We start from the raw sequence: 7079 nt of genomic DNA on the forward strand, positions 1-7079 counted from the left end.
ACTGGCAGAAGCACCATGTGACATGATTAACTGTTGATATCCGCAGGATTACTAAAATGATTGAAACATGAAGGTGTTTTGGCAAAAAAGCTGGTCAAACATTAAACTGCAAAACTGAAAGTGCTGTTTGAGTCTGAACATTTTCAACTCACCACCAGAAAAAGATGCTGTTCTCCACAATATGTAAATAAGGATAGAGTATAGGCGATATCAGCAGCTGTATCAAAATGAGAATTTTATATCCCCCATAGTTGAGTATAGGCATTCACTCCAAAACGCCACATGTTGTGGAGAAATAATGTGAATCTTTTGTGCAATCAAATGTTTTATTTTAATTTTAATAGCACAACAAATAATACATTTGTTAATAAATCTTATTCAGACACAAGTTTGCTTGTTGCTTGCTTCCTCACAAACGACCATTTCTCTTCCTTACATTCATCACCCTGAAAACAGCACAGTGAACAAATCATACTGAAACACTGTGTTTATTTCAGTTACAAAAGTTATTTTTATTTTAGGTTTCATGAAACACATATATATTGTTGGCAGTACTTTAGATGAAGGCAGCATGCTGCTCTCAGACTTACACTTAAACTCAAAGGGTCTATAATCTCTAAACTGATATATTTTACAAAGAAATCCTGTCTGGGCAGCGTCTGGATTTGGACTTAAGAGCTCGTTGGCATTTCTAAAACAATAGCAAACCTGCACACCATACATTGTTTTGTTTTTTGTTTTGTTTAAAGTTGTAGATATACATTAGAGACATGGCAGATTTGCATATATTCTTCAGGGTCTGCAGTCCTTTTCTCTTCTTCTGTGCTCCTGTGAGAATCTAAAACAAAGGTCACATAAATCATGGGGTTAAATTGATGCCTGTGGGACAAAATTACTCCAACAATATTCAGGACAAATTTATTTTTCCTCTGCAAAAAAATGAAATTGAGTACAAAGCATGTGAAACTTTTCTGTCTTGTGTTGTGTTCATTTATGTCTTTTCTTTTCTCTTTAATGTTTCTGTCCATTATATGTGCAAGAACAAACTTCTGAATCACCTCTTAGTGATAAGTGTCTACAGTTTCCTTTTTCGTTTGGCTCTGGATGAAGGCAGTCGCACTTTTCTCCTCTCCCTCTTCCTTCTCTTTCCTGCTTGGCTTCTCAATGTCCTTGTCTAGTCTCGTCTACTTTTCTACTTTTGCCCTGGATGACTCTCACGGTCTGTTACAACCTAAAAGAGGAATTATGGATTTGAACAACATTTTGTTCCTTGGCAGCTGAGAGACAGGCCTCATAAAAAACAGCCAAAACTCACCTTAGCTCTGACATTCTCATAGGATGCCGGGCTAACCAGGGAGAAGCAGATTAGGAAAACATCCTGGATGGAGAGACAAGGAGACAAAGAATTAGAATAGCTGCTGCAGTTTTAATTAGCTGACATGTTATGCAAGTTCTGTCTGTGTAACTTTATGTCCATTAGTTACTGTGTGTGCCTGTGTGTGTATGTGTGATTCTGTACCGTCTGTGGCTAGGACAGTGGGCGGAGCCTGTCATAATCTTCCTGTCCAGCTGTATCCCAGAGGCCCAGGTTGACCGGCTTGCTGTCCACCATCACATTAGCTGAATATTTGTCGAATCTGTGGGGAGAGTAGAGAAGGTCAGCGATCAGCCAACAAGTCATAGGCAACCTTTCATTTCATTGGTTATTCATTCATTCAACAATCTTTCAATTCACTGATTGTTTAACCAGTGAAACTCCTGTAATGGAGAAAAAAAACAGGACCATACTTGAAATACCACTGTTCACAAAAACATTAACCAACAACATTACTTTGGTTAGTTTGACACAAAAGCCATCCTAACCATGTCTAGCAAGAGAGAATAATACATAATAAGGCAGGGCTGCCCCCGTCTGGTCTCATAGTAGAATAACAGTTTAATTTCTCATTTTTAAAAACTTGAGAAATTTCATCCAAAATGTATTCAGGCTCAAATGAAACTGATAACACAAATGTTTGCAGACACAGATGTTTTTTTTAAAGAAAGAAAGAGACTAGTGTACCAGATTAATCCTGTTTTATGGCCTGTCCGAGGTCTACCCCGCCCTTTGCCTAATGACAGCTGGGATGGGCTTCAGCCTACTTAATGACCCAGTAGTTAAAAAGATGGATGGATAGATGGATGGATTTCCTGAAATAGAAAAGTCACTGAAATAACGTAAACTGTCAAACATAGAACAACTATGACAAACAGTCAACACTATCTGAGATCCTGCTGGTGGTTAGGGAGGATATACGTGATTCTGTTTGTTGTTTAAACATATTTATAGAGTTAAGAGTTCAGATTGCTGGAAGAACAACATTCACGCAGTCTGATTGCTGTTTCTCTCCCAAAATGTAGAAACACCTGCTAACCATGGCACACTCTGCTTTTCCATTAGGTCTGTGCAAATGCTACTTAAGTACACTCATCCTCCTGTGCCATTAGTGATATTAACAGAGTGTAGTCCATTTACGTTGGACTTCAGCATCTACGCACATGTTGGCAGATTTTCTGAGTAATGTAAGTTTAGGGGGACGTCACTGTGGAGAGGAGTGAGGTTCTTTTTTTTAAACAAAAATAACCGAGACAGAGTTTTAGTGTGGAAGGAGCCATTATGTTCCCAAAGTTCAATTATGTGTCCCACAGATGCAGCAACATGATTCACAATGAGTCAACATGAGCAATGTTAATCATGACTGCAAAAAGATTAGCAACTGTGAAAGTGGAAGATGAAAAGTTATAACCTTGTTTACATATAAACAAGTTACAGTAACAGTGTACACACACACACTCATGCAGATACCGATCAGGCATAACATTATGACCACAGGCCACAGGTCCCCCTTTTGATACCAAAACAGCCCTGAAGAATGGACTCCACTGGAGCCCTGAAGGTGTGCTGTATCTGCAACAAGATTCTAGCAACAGATCCTTTAAGTTCTGGAAGTTGCGAGGTGGGGCCTCGGAGCTTCTCAACCTTAAACATGTTGTTGTACTCTTTAAACCAGTCCTGAAACATGTTTGCGTTGCTGAAAGAGGGCACAGCTATAGAGGCCATGTATTTCTGTTGCTCCGTGGTTCAGTTCTGATGCTCATGTGCCCATTTTTGGTGCTTTCATGAATGTACAGAGGTCAGCACGGGCACCCTGACTGGTCTGCAGCTATGCTGCCTCATGCGTTGCACATGACCCTGTTGCTGGTTCACCACTGCTCCTTCCTTGGACCACTTTTGATAGATACTACTGCAAGCCGGGAACCCCCCACAAGAGCTGCAGTTTTGGAGATGATCCAGCCATCACAATATTAATATTATTAATACTGCAGACTCACTCAAACCCCTGTGCTCGCCCATTTTTCTGCTTCTAACTCAAACTTTGACTACAAAATGTTCAGTTGCTCCCTAATACATCCCACCCACTAACAGGTGCCCCGATAAAGAAATAATCAGTGTTATTCACTTCACCTATCAGTGATCATAATATTAAGCCTCATTGGTGTATACTGTTAAAATTAGATACTCATGTTAAACATGGCCCAAATTTGTAAACCTTGTGGTCAATGCATGTGCAAGTAATCGCTGTGCACAGTGAGGTTTAGGACAGTGTTTACTGCTTGTTTATCTGTGTAATATGTGGGGAAATCGTTAATATGGTCATCTCATGCTCACAGCTCTGGCTGTGAACACAGCCACCGCCTGCTTTTTCAACCTGTTTATAATGAACAGAAGAAAGCTGGCTTAAAGTGAGGATGGCTGTTATAACCCTAGCAGGCTCCCACAGGTTCAGCTGCCGCCCATTTCTCCTGAGGAGCCAGTGTATAGCTGGATACAAGCTTGTGGAGAGCTCCTCGGTGTACGCCAGTGTCAGTACTGTGGTGACCTTAGGTGTTTGTTTCCCAGCCTGCAGAGGCTTGTGTAGTGATGTGCTTTGACGTATTTGACGATGAGTTTAGCGCTGTGTTTGAGCTAGTAGTGAGCAGCCAGTGCCCTATGTGAGAGTGAAGTTTTTCTTTGATTAACCATTTCTTGTCTTTTCAGCAGATTCTAGTCTGTTGACATCCTTTGTTGGAGTGATATAACAGTATAGTTGACTCGTTATCTGTCCCCTGAGCTTATCATTGTTAATCCCCTCATCCCCTAGCCCTTTCCTGAGGGTGTAAGAGTGGCCTTAAAGGAAATGGCTTTTTTTAGACAGTGGATGAACAGTTAATTGTCAATCATAAAATGTCAATCAAGTACATCAACATTAGTTGACTGAAGCCACAATACTCTTAAAACAGTTTGCAGCTGAAATCGGTTTACTTGCGGATTCTAGTTTGATTTAAGTTGGCCATGACACTAATGCTGCGGTGTTTTAATCAACAATAAAAGGCTCCTACTTCACTATTGCTCATCTGAGTTAGACTATGTAATATTTTTAGAAAAGAGTATTGAATAGACTACACTTTTTCAAAAATGTCTCCAACTTCCTCCTTTATCTTAAAAACTCAAATTATTTCAGTGTTACTCTAAAAGTCATACCTTGATGACGATCAGCGGGTAGCACAAGCAGATGACCAGCAGGGGGCAGAAGACTCCAACAGTGCACGTGTAGACAATAAACGATGTCTTCCACACTTCTGCTGGTTCAGGCCACACGATGCTGCAGTTCCCATCATCCTTCAGCACGTCCGCGAACACCACTACCAGCAGCACCACCACAAAGGACCCCGCCCAAACGGTGCCACTGATAGCCTTAGCCACGTGGGGGCGCCGCCACCAAGAAGAGCGGATGGGATGCACCACAGCCAGGTATCGGTCCACTGACATCACAGTTAGACAAAAGATGCTGGTAAACTGGTTGATGGCATCCACTGTCATAACCACTCGGCACATCAGAGAGCCGAAAGGCCACGAGAGCAAAGCGTTCTGTACCGCCAAGAAGGGTAGGCCCAGCATGAAAAGCTCATCTGCAATGGCTGAGGATGTAGATGTTTGTGACTGACTCGTGTTTTGTGTAGTTGAAAACAACATGGATGACCAGAGTGTTTCCCACCAAGCCAACGACACAAACGATGCCATAAATGAGTGGGATGAAGATTCCAGCCAAGCCAGGGAGGGATCCTGGTTTACTTTTGGTGCAATTTTGACAGGAGCTGTTAAGGAGAAACGAAGTGTCATCTTGGTTGAAGCTGTGAAGCGGTTCGGAGGGAGTAGAAAGGAGCAGGAAATGAGAGTAGGAGGGGGCAGAGGTGTTGCTCCAGGTAGCTGTAGGAACTTCCTGAGGCAGCAATGCAAACTGGACGAGCTCCATCGAGGCGTTAACGACTATCAGGCAACAGTTGTTGGTAAGCTCACATCAGTAGAAGATCAGCAGCCCTACAGAAAGCAAAGTTAATTAATTTAGCACACTTCATGTGGACATGAAATATAAAGCAATTAATGCATTAAAGGTGTATTCTAACATTTTGGAGATGTCCAGTTAATCAACTCTTCCAACAAATCAGCCGTGTTGGTTGTTCGTCCACTGAAATGTGGCTGTAGAGCTATAAAGTTTCTTCTGGGACCTTTTCTGAGTTCTGTTTTCAGTTTCTGTTCGAGCAGATCTGTTGTTGGAGAAAATGCTTCATCCTTTGTAGCATCCTTTACATCAGGGGTCCCCAATCCCAGTCCACGAGGGCCGGTGTCCCTGCAGGTTTTAGATGTGTCCTTGATCCATCACAGCTGATTTAAATGGATAAATTACCTTCTTAACATGTCTTGAAGTTCTCCAGAGGCCTGGTAATGAACTAATCATGTGATTCAGGTGTGTTGACCCAGGGTGAGATCTAAAACCTGCAGGGACACCGGCCCCCCGTGGACTGGGATTGGGGAACCCTGCTTTACATGGTGGAATAGACACAGCACACAGTTTGCATGCAATTATACACACTGCAGCAAACTTGTTGCTTAACTTTAAAATATAAATATAGTACATAATAATAGTTTTTGTCAAAGTATAGAATTTATGTAAAACCCTTAGGAGTAAGAAAGGTGCTAGGTGTTATTTAGCTTAGATTAGCACCTGGATTATCATTAATGTAACGTTAATCCAGGTCCATGAAACTTCAACTAAACTGCATTATAATTGCGTTTTAGAGTTTTAGAGGAAACATCTAGGCTGACTGTGTAAAGGTAACAGATTTCCCATCACGTCTTAGATTGTTCTTTGCTAGTATGGACTTTGAATTTTTATTGGATAGACAACAACTTGGGAAGTCTTGTTACCTTGAGGTTGCCTGGAGACAGCCGGCACTCAAGTGCTGTATTGTTCTTGGTTTCAAGTGGGCAGGAGACTTTTGCTGCATGTTTAGTGTTTATGTCTTCTCTGTAAAACTCACAAGTGACATTTTTTTGCATCTAGACAACAATACTATATAACTAGCTAATGTGAGCTTTAGGGGTATTTAAATGTTTTAACAGGCTTCTGTCAAAAATAGACGTGCAAGCACTATTACATTTTTCATCTGACTATTGGCAAGAGAATGAGTGAGCCAGTTTAATAAAATATAAAACTGTGTCTCTAAAAGATATGTAGCAAAGAAAGATAAAACATGGGGGGGGAAATGGCATACACAGCAGTAAGAGAGAATGAACAGGCAACGACATGTATTGACAAAGACACACTTTTCTATGTACACATAACGTTGACTGCTGCTGATGTTGGACAACACCTAAAAGTTTCAAAAGTTTGGCCATATCTGCCCAGTGGCTTGATGAATACTAAGCTATTAATAAACATAACAACCTTCCTTCCGTCACAACAAAGCAAGCGAGCACCAGAACACACACGCTGTTTTCCTGCCTTAGTGAACAAAGATATGAAATGCTATTTGATTATGAGTAAGCTCAAAATGAAGTTCATTGTTCTGTGACATACAGCTGTCTTACAGCCTTAAAACTTTTTGTGTGGGCCTCTTTCAGTGGTCACTTATTGCACTCTTAGTTGTTAATACTCAATATTCAGTTTTTCCCCATGCAGGTTAATCAGTCATGTTTGCATGGTTGTAAAATAAACATA

The 7079-nt window shown here is 41.1% G+C and overlaps 1 pseudogene; it reads right to left on the reverse strand.

Moving 5' to 3' along the window:
- Nucleotides 1-334: 334 nt before the first annotated feature.
- On the reverse strand, nucleotides 335-5726 carry LOC120716444 (annotated as a pseudogene).
- Between the last annotated feature and the right edge of the window lie 1353 nt (nucleotides 5727-7079).

This window comes from Simochromis diagramma, unplaced genomic scaffold (genome assembly GCF_900408965.1).
Source record: "Simochromis diagramma unplaced genomic scaffold, fSimDia1.1 OVJJ01000325.1, whole genome shotgun sequence".
In the NCBI taxonomy this organism is placed as follows: Eukaryota; Metazoa; Chordata; class Actinopteri; order Cichliformes; family Cichlidae; genus Simochromis; species Simochromis diagramma.